The sequence below is a fragment of the Chinchilla lanigera genome, unplaced genomic scaffold (assembly GCF_000276665.1).
Source record: "Chinchilla lanigera isolate Chin_1 unplaced genomic scaffold, ChiLan1.0 scaffold00055, whole genome shotgun sequence".
Lineage (NCBI taxonomy): Eukaryota > Metazoa > Chordata > Mammalia > Rodentia > Chinchillidae > Chinchilla > Chinchilla lanigera.
Window position 1 is genome coordinate 14,635,948 of NW_004955456.1, and position 16,413 is coordinate 14,652,360.

Sequence of the window (16,413 nt, forward strand, 5' to 3'; positions counted from 1 at the left end):
AGGACGCAAGCTTCAAGAGGGACGCCTGGAGAAAGGTCGGAAGAGAAGCGTTCCACAAGGAATAGAGTTCACTCTTCCCACTGTGAAATTTACGTGCAGGCTGGGCGTGCTGGTTCACGCCCACAACCCCAGCACTTGGGAGGCTGAGGCAGGAGGACCGTTGCGAGTTCGAGGCCAGCCTGGGCTACAAAGTGTTCTCAAGGCCAGTCTGAACTGCATAGCGAGACCCTGCCTCAAAAAAAAAAAAAAAAAAAAAAAAAAAAAGAGTAACTCAGCAGTTGCTCAAGTAAGTTGACCGTGACTATACGGCAGCCCAGGTTCATCACAAGAAGAAACATGTTTTGGAACCACACCCCTGGCCTGGAGGAATTACAGGACTTTAGCCCAACTGCAGGACATCAGTAAAAACCTGCTACTGTTTGTTCTGCAGGCAGCTTTGTCCCTTTCTCCCCTTTCAGCCGAAGCAACAATTCGGCCAATAAATCTGCCCCAGTAAACTTACCCCAACAAATCTTTGGGCAAGAAGAGCGTGTGTGCTGGCGAGAGTGGACCCCGTCTTGTTCCTGCTGTCCCCAAGTCCAAAGATCCTGTCATCCAGTGTCACCAACAGGGAGGGAAGCTTGTTGGGCTGTGGACAGCGGGCAGCACGTCTGACAGGCCTGGGAATCTCTCTGCAGACCAAGGGTGAAGTGGCAAAGGGCGCAGTGCTCACCCTCACCACCCCTGGCCACGCGTGGGAGAAGCTTCCACGTTCCACTCCTCTCCCACTTCCTGCACCCAAGAGGACGTCTGGGACAACAACAAGGTGCCTGGAGCCATAGCAAGAAAGACAGGAGCAGGGGAGAGGATTAGAGAAACAGGAGAATAGTACAAAGGAAGGAAAAGAGATGTTAGAGTTAAGACCCACGGAGGAGGATGTAGGGAGTTTGGTAAGAAAAGGAAGGTGGGAAAGTGGCTGGGAGACAAAGGAGAAAGAAAGGGGGAGGGTTTTGCTATGAATCACTGTGTCCATTGTTTGTTTGCTTGTGGTACTGGGGGTTGTACTCAGGGCCTTCTCATTGAGCTACATCGCCAGCCCTTTTTTTTTTTATTTTGAGACAGGCTCTTGCTAAGTTGCGAAGTTGCTCAGGCTGGGCTCAAATTTTCCATCCTCCTGCCTCAGCCTCCCAGAGTACTGGGACTGTAGGTATGCGCCACCATACATGGCTCATCATATGCTTTTCATGGTTTAAAAACTAAAAAAGTAATTTGGGAGTTTTTGAAATACCTGAATTCCAAGATACTGTCCCCCTTTTTTCTTACTGTATTTGGATTTTCTTCTTTTGTGTTATTTGTCCAAAGTGAGGAGGGATAGATTGGGATTTTAAAACATAGGGTTGGACAGGAAAATAGACAGTTAACTTTTTAGAGTTAACTTTCCTGCAACTAGCCACTCCCCTGAGCAGATCTGTCTTCCTGTCTTCCACCAACACCAGGGACATATTTCCTTTAGCGAGCCGACTATACCCTGAATCCATACATTATCTCAAGCACTTTCCCATAACTCCTGGCTTGCCCAGAGTTTGAATTTGCATATTTGCAACATACATGATGTAGTTTTCTTTTAGGCCAATCAGTAACAATGAGCTATGATGTAACCAATCAATGACCACCAAATACTGTGCTTCTGTACTTCTCGCTTGCAAATACAAGCTTTATGGTACAGGAGATCAGGGCCTGACATTTTGAGGGAGGATTGATTCCCTGTCAGAGCCCACTGATCAAAGATAAATCTGCCTCCAAATCCTGGGTGATGTTTCTGTGTTTCTGTTTGACACTGCAGGGTGAGGTTTAAGAATTTGTACTAAGAAGCTAGATATAGAAGTGCACACCTGTAATCCCAGCACTTGGAGGCTGAGGCAGGAAATGTGGAATTTAGCAATGTGTGGAGAGCCTGTCTCCAAAAACAGCAATAGACATCAAGCAAGAAGTACAGGGGCGTGATTGAGGAAGACAGAAATGAACTAGATAAGCGTATACACTCTTCACTGTTCTGCTTTCCTAGGTGTGACGCTGAGCACAACTGAAGAAAGGGAAAACCTGGAAACTGGATTTCATTAAAACAAAAGCCTGAGAGTACCAAGATGGCGGAGTGGTAAGCAGCAGAGAAAGAGTCTGACAGTCACCGTCCAGATGTTGGAATACAGCAATGTGAGGAAGACAAGAATGAGGGTTGTGGGTCCCTCGGACCCAGGAAGGATCTGAAGCATGAATTGAAGTCCACAGAGAGAGTGAAGAGAGAAACTTCAAAGGAGGTGGAGGAGGTAGGCCGCAGTGCCTTCTCTGAGATGGGACTCACTGCGCAAGAGGAGCAGTTGAAACCTGCAGACTGATGGTGACTGCTGGCAACCCCAGAGGGCTCCACAGAGAGACACAGCAGTGCAGAGGAGCAGTGGACATGAAGGACTGCACTAGCTGGTGGTGAGTGCTGAGGGCTCAGTCATCCCACATGGGAGACAGCAATTGGCCAGGAGCCATCTTGGAGAGAGGCTGGCTGAGATCAGAACTCAGAGCAGCTGCTGGCTCCACCCAGCAGCTCCCAGCTGGACTCAGGCCCACAGAAGGTGCACTGGTGGGTGCAGGCTGAATGAGTCTGATCTCAGCCAGGAGGTGCAGGCTCACTGGGATTATCCACTACCCCACCAAAAAGCTACTGTGGGCTTCTTGGGATAAATCAACATGGATTGGGACTCCATCTTCACACACTGTCTACCAATGACAACACAGAAAAACCTGGAAGTGGACTTTTTTCTTTTTTACTCTCTGTCTCTTGTTTTTTGTTGTGGTGGTGGTGGTTTTGGTTTTTGTTTGTTTGTTTTTATCTCCATTGTTTGATCTTGTTTTTATATGAGTGGTTCTTTTTGTGGTCTCTGTGTAGCCTCCTTGTGGTTGTAGTTCTGTTCTGTTCTTCTTTTTGTCTCTTCCTTCTCTCTTTACCTCCAGTCTTCTGCACCAGTTTCCCAAAGTTAGCGTGATCCCCCTTTGTCCTCTGGCCTTAATTTTAATCTCTTCCTCTTCTTCTACTTCTCCATTTTTCCCTAACCCTTTTTAAATTTTAATCCCTGAGGGAAATTTTGACATATTAAAGACTTGTATACTGCATACAATTTTCTGGTCTGTTTTAGATTTCATTATGTAACCACAAATCTAATTCATATCATTAAAGGTGGCAAATTAATGGTTATCTCAGTTTGTCATTTTCTAGTTTGTGTTTAATGCTATTGTCATGGCTGATGATACCACAATAGCCAAAAGTGACATAATTGTTCTATACAGCCATTCTTCCTGGTATTCCACTGACTAAGGGTCACAGAAAACACTATGGCACAGTGCCAAAGAACCAGGGGCTGGGTCAAACAGGCAGCAACTTCTCCTTCCCAACAAACTGAAAACATAGGATCCTGCAACATACTCAAAACCCAAAACACAGCTCCACCTGGAAGATACCTTATAGAAGTAGTCATTTCCTAAGGGTTCTAAATACTAGCAATAAAGCAACTCACCCCAGGAATTAAACTAAATTTATAAGTAATTTATAAGCATCACCTCAGGAATTAAACTAAAAAGGAAAAAATATGAGAAGACACTTAAACAAGATGCAACCCCAGACATCTAGATCACCAAACAGAAACCCAGGGGGCAATGGGGTGGGACAACCCAAAAGCCACCCATCTGGCCTCTCTGAAGGGATAACAACAAAGCAATTGAATCAGGCTCTAGAAAAAAAATCAAATCAGAAATAATTTCTCAGATAACTGCATAGATGGTGTCCACAATTAAAACCATGCTTAGTCACTCTAGAGCAGATACAGACAAAAATAGAGGAGCTTAGAAGAATTATGGAAGCCATGAATGCTCAGCATAGGAAGGAAATGGAATCCATAAGGCAGATTCAAGCAAATATCCAGCAGAATAAAAATTCCATTGAAAGTATCCACAGCAGATTAAGCCAATGTGAGGACAGGATCTCAGATACAGAAGACAGGCTTGTGGTTATACAGGCTTAATCGTGAAAAGAAAGATTTCTTAAAAATAGCAAGGAACCATAACAAATCAATCCAGCAGTTGCTAGATGAGGCAATGAAGAATAACTTAAGATTGATTGGGATCAATGAAAAAGCAGGAGATAAAACAGATGATATTTTAAAAATTGTTCACAGTTGTCATGGCAGAAACCTTCCTTGGTAAGGAATTTGACATACAAATAATGAGACAGATAGAACTCCAATTAGCCACAGTCAAAAAAAATCTACAGTCAGGTGTATCATTGTCAAGATTCCAGAGATTCCACACAACAATAGAATCTTAAAAGCTGTTAGGGAAAAGAAACAAATCATCTATAAAGAAAAGCCCACCAGAATCACAGCTGACTTCCCAGCACAAACCCTCCAGTCAAGGAGAGCTTGGAGTCAAATGTTCCAAGTTCTAAAGGAAAACAACCTTCAACCCAGATTGATGTACTCTGCAAAGCTATCTTTCAAAACCGATGGAGAAATAAGATACTTCCATGACAAACATCTGAGGAAATTTATAACCACCAAATCAGCACTCCAAAATGTTTTGAAGGATATTCTAGACAGAGATAACAAGGATTACAATTCCATGAACCCCAGCAGAAGGAATACACCAAGCAAGGCAAACAATTAAACAGAGGCAGAGAAAAAAGAGAGTGAGCCAACAACAGGAAAATAACATGACAAGGATAAGTCACTACATATCAGTTATAACCATCAATGTTAATGGTCTCGATTCACCAATCAAAAGATATAGACAGGCACAATGGATCAAGAAGCAAGATTCAACACTATGCTGCATGCAAGAAACACATTTAATTCAAAAAGAAATTCATAGACTGAAAGTCAAACAATGGAAAACAATATTCTATGCAACAAGAACCCAGAAAAAAGCAGGGATAGCTATTCAATTTGCAGACAAAGTGAATTTCAAGCCAAGATTGATTAAGAGAAAAAAAGAAGGTCACTACATCCTTGTAAAGGGAACAATCCAAGAGGAAAAGATAACAATCATAAATATATATGTATCAAATACCAGTGCACCCAACTATATAAAACAAATATTAATGGACATAAAAAATCAAATAAGTACTAATACAATTGTAACAAAGGATCTTAATACACTACTGTCACGAAAATATCAGGGGCACAGTACCTTCATGACACGTGAAATATGAGTTTAATTCCCAGTACCAAAAAAAAAAAAAAAAGGACAGATCCACTAGACAAAAACATCAACAATGAAATATTAGAACTGAACCAAATTTTTGAACAAATGGTCTTAGTAGGTATCTACAGAGTGTTCCACCCCACAACATCAGAATATACATTCTTCTCAGCTGCACATGGGAGGTTCTCCAAATTAGACCACATACCAGCTCATAGGACATGCTTAAGTAAATGCAAAGGAATTGAATTATCCCATGCATATTATCAGACCATAGTGCAATGAAACTGGAAATCAATGGCAAAAGAAACCACAAAAGCACATGGAAATTTAATAGCACCCTCCTGAACAATCAATGAGGTCACAGATGAAATTAAAGAAGAAATTAGACAGTTTCTACAATTAAGTGATAATGACAATACAATATACTAGAACTTATGGGACACAATGAAAGCAGTCCTAAGAGGGAAATTTGTAGCAGTGAATACCCATATCAAGAAAACAGAGCAGGGGCTGGGGATTTAGCTCAGCAGCAAAGCGCCTGCCTGGCAAGCGCAAGGTTGTGAGTTCGGTTCCCGGTACCAGAGAAAAAAAAAAAAAAAAAAAAAAAAAAAGAAAACAGAGCAAGCACAAGTAAGTAACTTAACAGTGAGCCTCCAACTTGTAGATAAAGAACAGGCTAAGTGAAAAATTTGTATGAGGGGGGAAATTATAAAGATCAGAGCAGAAATTAAAGCATTGGAGACTAAAAAACAAATACAAAGAATCAATGAATCCAAGAGTCGGTTCTTTGAAAGATTACATAAAATTGCCAAACCCTTATCCAACCTTATCAAAAAAGAAAAGACTCAAATCCACACAATTAGGAATGAAAAAGGTGAAATCACAACAGACCCTGCAGCAATCCAGAAGATCATCTATAACTACTTTGAAAACTTGTATTCTAATAAGTTGGAAAATGTAGAAGAAATGGACAGATTCTTAGATACATATGCGTTACCAAAGCTGAATAGAGAAGATATAAAAATCCTAAATAAACCAGTATCAATAAATGAAATCAAAGATGTAATTAAAAACCTGCCAACAAAGAGAAGTCCAGGCCCTTAGGGATTCATTGCTGAATTCCACAAGAAATTTAGAGAAGACCTAACACCACTACTTCTCAAACTCCTTAATGAAATTGAAAGGGAGGCAACTCCCAAATTCATTCCTAGAAGCAAGCTTTACCCTGATACCAAGACTGGAGAAAGATCCAACTAAGAAAGAGAATTACAGGCCAATCTCCCTAATGAACATAGATGCAAAAATCCTCAGTAAGATAACTGGCAAACAGAATGCAACAAATCATCAAGGGGATTATACACCATGACCAAGTGAGATTTATCCCAGGGATGCAGGGATGGTTCAACATACATAAATCAATAAATGTAACATACCACATTAACAGCCAAGGGGCCGGGGATGTAGCTCAGTGGCATAAGCACTTGCCTGGCAAGCCTGAGGTCATAAGTTCAATTCCCCACACCAAAAAAAGAAGAAAAGAAAACAAAAACAAAACAAAAAAACCCAGCCAAGACAGCCAAGGACAAAAATCATATGATCATCTCAATAGATGCAGAAAAAGCTTTGCAAAGTCCAGCCCCCATTCATGATAAAAAAAAAAAACCTACAGAAAATTGAAATAGATGGTCTTTTTTTTTTTTAAATAGATGGTCATTATCTCAATCTGATAAAAGCCATGTATGACAAACCAACAGCCAACATCATACTAAATGGACAAATATTGAAAACTTTCTTTCTAAAATCAAGCACAAGACAAGGAAGTCCACTGTCTCCACTACTATTCAACATAGTCCTAGAAACTTTAGCCAAAGCAATTAGACAAGAGAAAGAAATAAAAGAAATAATGATAGGAAAGGAAGAAGTGAAATTATATTTGCAGATAGCATGATACTCTAAGTAGAGACCCCAAAAACTCCACTGAAAACTGCTAAATTTAACAAGCAAATTTAGTAGCATAGCTGGACACAGTCAACACTCAAAAATCAATAGCCTTCCTGTACATGAATAACAAACTCACTGAGAGAGAAATTAGGGAAACAACACCTTTCACAATAGCATTAAAAAAATGGATACTTAGAAATCAGTCTAATAAAGGATGTAAAAGACTTCTACATTGAAAACTACAGTTCTCTGACAAAGGAGATTATTGTGGATATCAGAAAATGGAAAGATATCTTTCGCTTTTGGGTAGGAAGACCCAATATATGAAAAGGGCCATACTTCCAAAACTGTTATACATATCTAGTGCAATTCCTATCAAAATTCCAATGGCATATCTCATATAATTACAGAAAAAATACTAAAATTAATTTGGAACTAGAAGAGATATAGACTAGCAAAGACAATCCTGGGCAACAAAGGCAAGGCTGGGGGCATCACAATCCCAGACTTGAAATTATACTACAAAGCTACAGTGATAAAAACAGCATGGTACTGGCAGAAACACAGTTCCATAGTTCCATGGTTAAAATATGCAGAAAAATTCCAGACATACATAACTACCTTCTCTTTGACAAAGGTGCCAAACACATTCACTGGAAGAAAGATGGCCTCTTTAATAAATGGTGCTGAAAAACTAGTTTTCCACATGCCAAAGATTAAATATTAGAACTGTACCTTTCACCACGCACTAAATTCAAAATGCATCAAAGATCTAAATATTAAAACAGAAAAAAACCTGCTGAATGATAGAATAGGCAAAACTCTTGAAGACATTGATGTAGGCAAAGACTTTATGAATAAAACCGCAATCACACAGGAACTAGCACAAAGAATCAACAATTGGGATCTCATCTCATTAAAAAGCTTTTTCACAGCAAGAGAAACCACCAACAGAGTGAAGAGATAACCCACAGTGTGGGAAAAAATGTTTGCCACATGTTCCTCAGCCCAAGGATTAATATTCAGAACATATAAAGAGCTCAAAACAATCAGACCTCCCAAGTTTAAAGACCCGATACAAAAACGGGCATCTTAGATGAATACACACTTCCCAGGTGAAGAAAAACAAACAGCAAATAAATACATGAAAGAATGTTCAACATCACTGGTCATTTGAGAGATGCAAATTAAAACAGCACTGAAATTCCATCTGACCCTGGAAAGAATGGTTATTATTTAAAAATCAACCAATAACAAATGCTGGAAGGGCTGTGAGGAAAAGGGAACGCTTCTCTACTGTTGGGGGGAATGCAGACTGGTAAAACCACTGTGGAAGCCAGTGTGGAAATTCCTCAAAAAACTAGGATTTCAGGTCCCATCCAGCCCAGCTATTCCCCTTCTGGGGGAATATTCGCAGAAGAATTAAAAAATCATACCACAGGGATATCTGTGCACCCATGTTTATAACAGCACAGTTTGTAATAGTTAGATCTTGGAGACAACCCAAGTGCCCATCAACTGAGGAATGGATAAAAAAGCTGTGGTCTTTTTATAAAATGGAGTACTACTCAGCCATAAAGAAGGATAAACTGGAGACTTTTATAGGTAAATGGATCCAACTTGAGACCATACTCATAAATGAAATAAAACAGACATACATGTGTAAACATCATATTGTCTCCCTAGTGTGAGAAGCTAAAAGAGTAAATAAGATCCAAAATGTACCATAGATATTGTAAAATGGGAAGAAACTCCAAAAGGAAAGAGAAACTGAGATAGGAGAATGAAGAAAAGAAAGAAGGGAAAAGCATATATATATATAATAGTTAAGATAGTTATACTACTAATTTCTGTTAGTTCATTGAAAAGAAAGGTTTGTGCTAATATTGTTTGGACAATTAAATGCTGCTATCTTGTACTCCAAGTAACTAATATAAAGATAACAATATGCAGTGTATTAACCATTTTTACCCTCCTATGATCCTGTTTTGAATTTTTGGTTTTTTTTTCTCTTTTAAAAAAAAACTTCACAAGGTTCTGCTAAGAGAAGTAAAAGATGTGTCAGTCTTGGAGAAAACATTTGCAGATCATATACATGTCTGACCAAGGATTTGTTTCCAAAGTATATAAAGAACTTCTTAAACTCAATCAGAAAAGATAATATTTTAAATAGATAAAATATTTGAACAAAACATTCAGCAAGGAATATAGGGAGATAGCAAATAAGTATGCTTCTAAAAAACATACAGGACCATTAGTCCTTAGGGAGATGTGAGTTCAACTTGCACTGATAGTATTACAGAGCTATGAGATGGGCAGATGCTGAAGATTAAATACCAGCTGGGATATAGCTCAGCAGGCAAAGTGCCTGCCTAGCAAATGCAAGGTCATGAGTTCGATTCCTGGTACCAAAAATATAAAAGATTGAACACACTGAGGCATGTGCCTAGGGCATGGCTAAGACTGACTGGGAAAGTGGGCATGGCCTGTCAATTACAAATACCCAGGGCACATGTGCAGAAACATTTGCAGATCATATACGCCCTGGACAACTCCAGCAAGTTTTAGAGGGGACCCCTGAGAGATTTTTTTAAAAGGACAAGCTGTCCTTGCACTCCCTTGCTGCAGCCTTTGACAGTAGTCCACTCTCACACTGTAGGGTGCTCTTCTTTTCCTACTTTTACTTGGCCCAAACTCACTCTGCAGAGCCTGATTTTTTGCCCCCCTACCTTTAATAAGCGTAAAGACTTGCTACCATTTGCACTTGTCTTGACTAATTCTTCGCTCAGGACAGAAAAAACCTAGAAACCAGCTCTAGGAGGAGGTTCCAGTACCCCAAAACCCTCTAATAATACCAAATGCTGAGGAGGTTGGGAAGCAAATGGAACTCTCATGCACTGATGGTGGGAATATGGAAACTAGTTTGGCAAGGTCTTAAAAGGTCAGACTTGGGGCTGGGGCACTTGTCTAACATGCTCAGGGCTCTGGGTTCCACTCCCAGCAGCACCACTAAAACAAAACAGAAGTAAAGCCAGTTGAACATACACCTACCATAGGATCCAGTCATTCTCCCACAACTAGTTTTTTATCCAAGAAAAACAAAATCTTGTGTCTGTACAAAGACATCTCCTGGAAATACTCAGAGCAGCTGTATCCACTTTGTAAAACACTGGAAACTAGAAATGTAAATCAACTGGTGAACCCAGGGATACAGGGAATCTGACTATATTTTCATTTTAACATATAGCATAACCTTCAGGTTATGAAGGGTGCCGTCATTTGGATATGACTTAAATACATCTCTCAAGGGTTCCTGTATTGGAAGACTGGTTCCTAGGATGAGGGTGTTAGGAACTGGTGGACCTTTAAGGGGCAGGGGCTCAGTGGAAGATCCTTAAGTCCTCTTTTGCTCCACCCTTAGAAGGGCTTAACCTAGCTCTTGTGGGACCCCAGTTAGTTCCAACTTTTTCTTGACTGAGCACATGTTTTGACACTCTCGTACAGACTCCCACGATGATACTATCGGCCATGAGGTGGTGTAGCCTCAGGACCTTCACTGAAACTAGCACCACTGTTTGAACCTTCAGCCTCCAAAATTGTGAAGTGAATAAATCCCCTTTCTTTATAAAGTGAAGAGCCTTACACATTTTGTGACAGTAACAGTAAACTGGCTAATACAAGAGTTATACAAGTTTCTATCCACAAACTGAAACTGATGCATTTCTAGAATTGAGAACACCTCTTCCACACCTTTCTAAGATGAGCTGGCTACCTTGCAAAACTCCTAGCCCAGGGCCGGGGGTATAGCTCAGCAGCACAGCCCCTGCCTGTCAAGTGTGAGGTCCTGAGTTCCATTTCTGGTTCAAAAAAAAAATCCTAGCCCATATGCCACAAGCAGAACCAATGCCTTCAGTGTCTGGGTGTGATATTTACAATTGTGCTACTCTTGTTTTTATATTATAAATTGTCATTTATTTAGCTTAATCATGATAACTTTAGTTGGTGAGCTTATTCTTCTCTATGGTGTATAGTGAGGCCAATTTGCTTCAAAAGTAGTTTCAGTCTGTAACTTTCTAAGGGGTAAACTTAAAGAAAAATCAGCTCAAACATAGATTTCCATACTCCTATTCCCAAAACAGAGGTCATAGGAATCACCACCCCCACTTCTTCTGACACAGTTGTACAACCCAAAGTTACAAAGCAAAAGTGTATAGCGTAGGTGGATCATGGGGTCCTACAGATCCACAAAGTTGATAAGCTCCTGGTGTAGTGGAAAGAACCACGTGTTTATCATTAGGTGAGCTGAAGTTCCCATTTTCAGCTGCTTTACTACACTTCTGATTCACATTCTGCTTCCTATGAGAAACTCCTAATTATTTTGCATGAGCAGCATTAATTTAAATATACACAGTATCCATTTGAAAATGACCCACTGACATCTTTGTCTGTGGGTTCTGCACTCCCAGATTCAACCATATGTGGATTAAAAATATTTGGAAAACCCTGGAATGGTGGTGCAGGTCTGTCATCCCAGCACTCTGGGAGGCTGGGGCAGGAGGATCACAGGTTTAATCCCAGCCTGGGCAACCTAGTGACTTAGCAAGAACCTGTTTCAAAACAAAAACTAAAAAGGATTAAATTAGGATGTACTATAGTTCACTGAGAAGGGCCTGGGTCCAAAAAAAAAAATTTAAAGGAAATCATTTAGGGTCTAAATTACTTTCTCATTGTTGAGACACAATACACCTATAATTTAAAGCACAGGTTTACTTTGGATCATGTTTCAGTCTATAGTTGGCTGGCTCCAAGGCACTTTCCACACTAAAGTGTTGCTTAGGATCATGAGCTCATCAAGGGCAGAAGCTATATCTGGTTTATCCTTCTGTCTGTATTCACAGCTCTGGGACAGGATGTAGCACACAGTGGGCCCCAAAAAACGTTTGCTGGGAACTTCTTAACCCACTTCAGAGATCTGCTCTTCTACTTCCCTTCCTTGTCTCTTCTCTACAGTAGAAGAATTTTATATAACTGGGACTTTTGAGAGCTGCTATAATACCAGCCACCATCACAGATGCACCTAACGCTGGATTTCTGGTGAGAGTTTCACTATGCCTCTTGAAGTGTACCTAGGTACACTAGTAAAGATTGGCATCAACTGTCAGCCCACCTTTTTGCTCTACAGGCAGTATTTTCTGTGTTTACTGGGCAGAAGTGTTAATCTCTAAATTAGTCAGTGTTCCATTACTATAACAAAGTACCTGAGACTGGGTATACTAGTCAACTTTTCATCACTGAGAAAATACCTGTCATAAATCAACTTTAAGGAGGAAAGATTTATTTTGGCTCACAGTTTCAGGGCTTTTATTCCCTGGTCAGCTGTATCCATTGTTTTTAGGCCTGTGGTAAGGCAGAAACACCATGGTGGAAGGGTGTGGTAGAGGAAAGCTGCTCACCTCATGGAAACCAGGAAGTAGAGTATGAGCGAGCCAGAGAGGAAGTGACTGGGGACCAGACATAGTCCTAAGGCTCATGCTCCCATGATCCACTTCTTTCATGTAAACCCCCCCCATTTCTATCACCTCCTAATAACGCCATCAAATTATGATTCTATCACTGGATTAACCCACTCAATGAAGTTAGAGTCCTCATGATCCAATCACTTTCCCAAAAGCCAATCAGCTTGGAATCAAGCTTTTAGCACAGTTTAGTGTAGAAAGTGCTATGAGAGTTAGCATGAAACAGACACTAAAATGAGAGTTCAGAAACAAGGGACCTTAGCCAGGCAAGGTTGGGAAGTCAGAAAAGACATCTGGGAGAGTTGTTGCCTAATTTTAAATTACTTGATTTCTCTGTGTCTCCATTGCTTTATCAGTAAAAGGAGATTGTAATAAAAACCAACCTTACTGTGTTGTTGTGAGGATTAAATGAATAACTGTATGTAGAAAGCATATAACAGTGCCTAGTGCACTTGGCCCTCTGTATCTGTAGGTTCTGATCCATGGATTCAACCAACTATAGGCTGCAAATTCAGAAGGGTTGGGATTGTATCCATATTGAATATGGACAGACTTTTTTCTTGTAATGATTTCCTAAACAATACAATATAACAATTACTTACATAGTACTTTCATTGTAGTTGGTATTGTAAGCCATCGACTGATAATTTAAAGTACGCAAGGGCATGTGGCTAAGTTAGATGCTATTTTATTTTAGAGTCTGTAAGAGACTTATGCATCCATGGATTTTGGTGAGGCATCCTGGAACATATATATTTTGTACACCTTCTGGCTTCTCTGAGGCCACTCTACAAAGAAGTCTATACAAGCACTGGAGGATGAAATCATGGAACAGAGAGGAGTCATGCCACCCAAGGCCCCATATATATCAACCAGTCCCCAGCCAACCCACCAGCTGACAAAAGCCACATGAGTGGACCCAGGTGATAGTAGCAGAACAACCACCCAGCTGAGCACAGCCCATATTGCTGACCCATAGAATCATAGATAATAAAATGGTATGTAGGTTAAACCACTATGTTTGGGGAGGTTGTGATAGACAGGGAAGTGTGGTATGCAGCAGAGACTTGATGAACAGGTGTCTTGTCAAGACACTACTTCAGCATTTATGATAACAGCTGATGGCCTGGTAGAGAGTGTCTTCTTGTTCTCAGTATCAGAGGAATTTGGAAGAAGTTCCCCATCAGGGTGGTTGGTGATTCTGGAAGTATAAGGTAACTATCCTTCCAGGACCAAAGAAGCAGCGTAAGCAGAGTAGCAGCCCCAGAAGGAATGCTTCCCTCCACCAAAGCCATCAAGAGTTTCCAGGCTGTGGAGGCAGCAGCTAAAGCTGAGTCAAACCCAAGCCTGCTGCTTGGGAATGGAGCTGATAATGGTAATGGGGGTGGGTGGTGCATGGAGAAGAAGCAAGATACCCCTGCAATGTGAGAGTGTGTATCAGGTAGGATTGCTGGAGAGAAAAAAAGGAACACCCTTAAAAGGTCTATGTGAAGAGAATAAAAGAGATTTCAGTATTAAAGAGAACAAAGAGGAGATGGTGAAGGACTCAGGGATAGCATTGGTGGAGAGCCACTTGCACACCTGGCCTGAAGGAGAAAAAGTAAGAAAGGAGGTGCAGGGCTCAGTAGAGTCCGAGCTGTGTAAGGAGGCTGGCTGATAGGAGTGCTGGCTGGAGAGAAATAGAAACAACTGTGGGAACTACATTGCAGAGACAATGTAGGATGAGGTGGATCTGAGGGGAAACAGACTTTCTAGCATAGAAAGTGAATCATTTGTTTATTTTTCAGAAGTCTATGTGGCCTCTGGTCAAATGCACATACAACCATCGGAAAGTATATTTGAGGCAAATAGTAAAAAGGGGCATAAGACTGAGACCCAGGAAACCTGGATTCAAATCTTACTCCTCCGATTTCCTGCTGGAGACCATGGTTGTCACATTATAGACAGCTAAGTTAGGTAGAAATATTCTAGACAGTCAGGGCTAGGTCCTCAAGGAAGTCGGTGCAGAGGATGAAAACACATTACAACTATGGCCAAAGGTGCATTGTTGAAGGCCAGGCCTCAAGATAAAGATGGAATGACCAGGCCTACATGCTTCCCCAAGGGATAAGCAATATACTATAATTGGTATCACCTGGTCTAATAATGTCTAGATAGACATCAGTCACCAAGGTGGGTGACCAGGACTTCCTGATCCATCCTTCCCTAAAAAGATTCTTGTTCTTTCCATGTACACTTGCTATATGACTTGCTTCCCTATTGGATCTACATTAACTAAGCAGCCATACTTGTAATCTTATTGGTTGATCATAGTTTTGACCCACATTGTACCTACCTCATTATTTTGCTCTATAAATCTTCCTCTGAGAAGTGGGATCATTGGCAACCTACTTTTGGGCCTCCTCCTGTCTCTCAGGAGCTATCTCTCTCAATAAAGTGTCCCTATTCTCAATCTTTTTTGTCCCTTAGAATTCATTCTTCAGTTCTGGGGAACATGAACTTGGTGTATCTGACATCGAGCGGGTCGGGAGTTATATTATTTCCCCTACATCAACCACATCTGCTAGAGCCCCTGTAACGGGAGAAACAACATGCCAGTTGTCCACCCAAAACAGCTGTTCTTTGTCAAAAGAGCTTCTCAAACGACAAAGTGCTGAAACAGGCCTTGATTACTAAAGCATTATAGCATGTTTCAAACTCTTCAGCCCCTTTCACTGAATTCCTCTCCCATCTCCTACTATTCCTCTCCAATCCAGCCACAGAAACTGCCCTCCTGGTGAGGCAGGGTAAAAATATAAACTAGGCAATAAATAAATAAATACAAAGAACGAAGGAAGGAAATCAAGATTTAAAAGTTGTACTTAAAAAAAAATTGCAGCTTCAGGACACATAAGTTACTGGAGCCTTTTTTCCCTTCCAGGAAACTCACTAAAAAATAAAATAAAATAAAATAAAAATAAAAAATCCTAAAGCTCTTAAGGACACAATAAGCCTGAAAATGGGCTGTTTTTACCTATAAATTGAACTTTCTCCATTCCCAGGAAGCAGCAATTTTAGTGGTCGGCAGATCTCAACATCAAACACATGTGGATAGGTTGTACACAGTATAACCTGTATGCATACACATCCTAAATCACCCACCTGTGTTACAGAAAACGCCTCCCCCCAAGCCAGTATACTTCAGTTTCTTAATTGCCCAGGTAATAGTTCCTGTTGCCGTTCAGATTGCTTCTGTCTCCTAGAAACGGTTGGTCACTGTGATGCATAGCTGGTCACCGTGATGCATATTGTAAGAACCAATCCCCAACTGACAAGCCATTCTGCCTCTACATCCTGCTTGCTTATCCCATATAAGCCCTAGGCCACCAGAGATCAGGGCCTGATATTTTGGGAATGCTCCCAATTAGTGCCCCTTAACGCAAATAAATCTGCCTCCAAATGCTGGGTATCATTTCACTTTGGCGTTTCTGCTAGCCATCGCATTTGAAGACACCCCCCAAAATGTACCCAACTCCGGCTCATACTGTCTCATATCTGAGTGACCACATTCCTTACTATTCCTGAATAAACCCTCTCCCTTCCCTCGTCTCTTACTGACATTTTGAGAAATGTTTTTTTTTTGGGGGGGGGGTTTTGTTTGTTTGTTTTTCTCCGGTACCGGGAACCGAACTCACGACCTTGCGCTTGCCAGGCAGGCGCTTTTTGCCGCTGAGCTAAATCCCCAGCCCCCTTG

At 40.9% G+C, this 16,413-nt stretch overlaps 1 long non-coding RNA gene across 6 annotated transcripts in view; it reads right to left on the reverse strand.

Annotated features, from left to right (window-relative positions):
* LOC102006098 overlaps nucleotides 1–15,903 on the reverse strand; it is a 29,057-nt gene extending 13,154 nt beyond the window's left edge. For 4 of the 6 annotated variants that reach the window (XR_001236328.1, XR_262904.2, XR_262905.2 and 1 more), the window contains exon 1: nucleotides 503–653. This is a non-coding gene — a long non-coding RNA (uncharacterized LOC102006098). Of the gene's footprint in view, nucleotides 1–502; nucleotides 654–15,821 lie in introns of those variants that run through there. The other 2 variants (XR_001236330.1, XR_001236327.1) reach the window with 2 other exon arrangements.
* Between the last annotated feature and the right edge of the window lie 510 nt (nucleotides 15,904–16,413).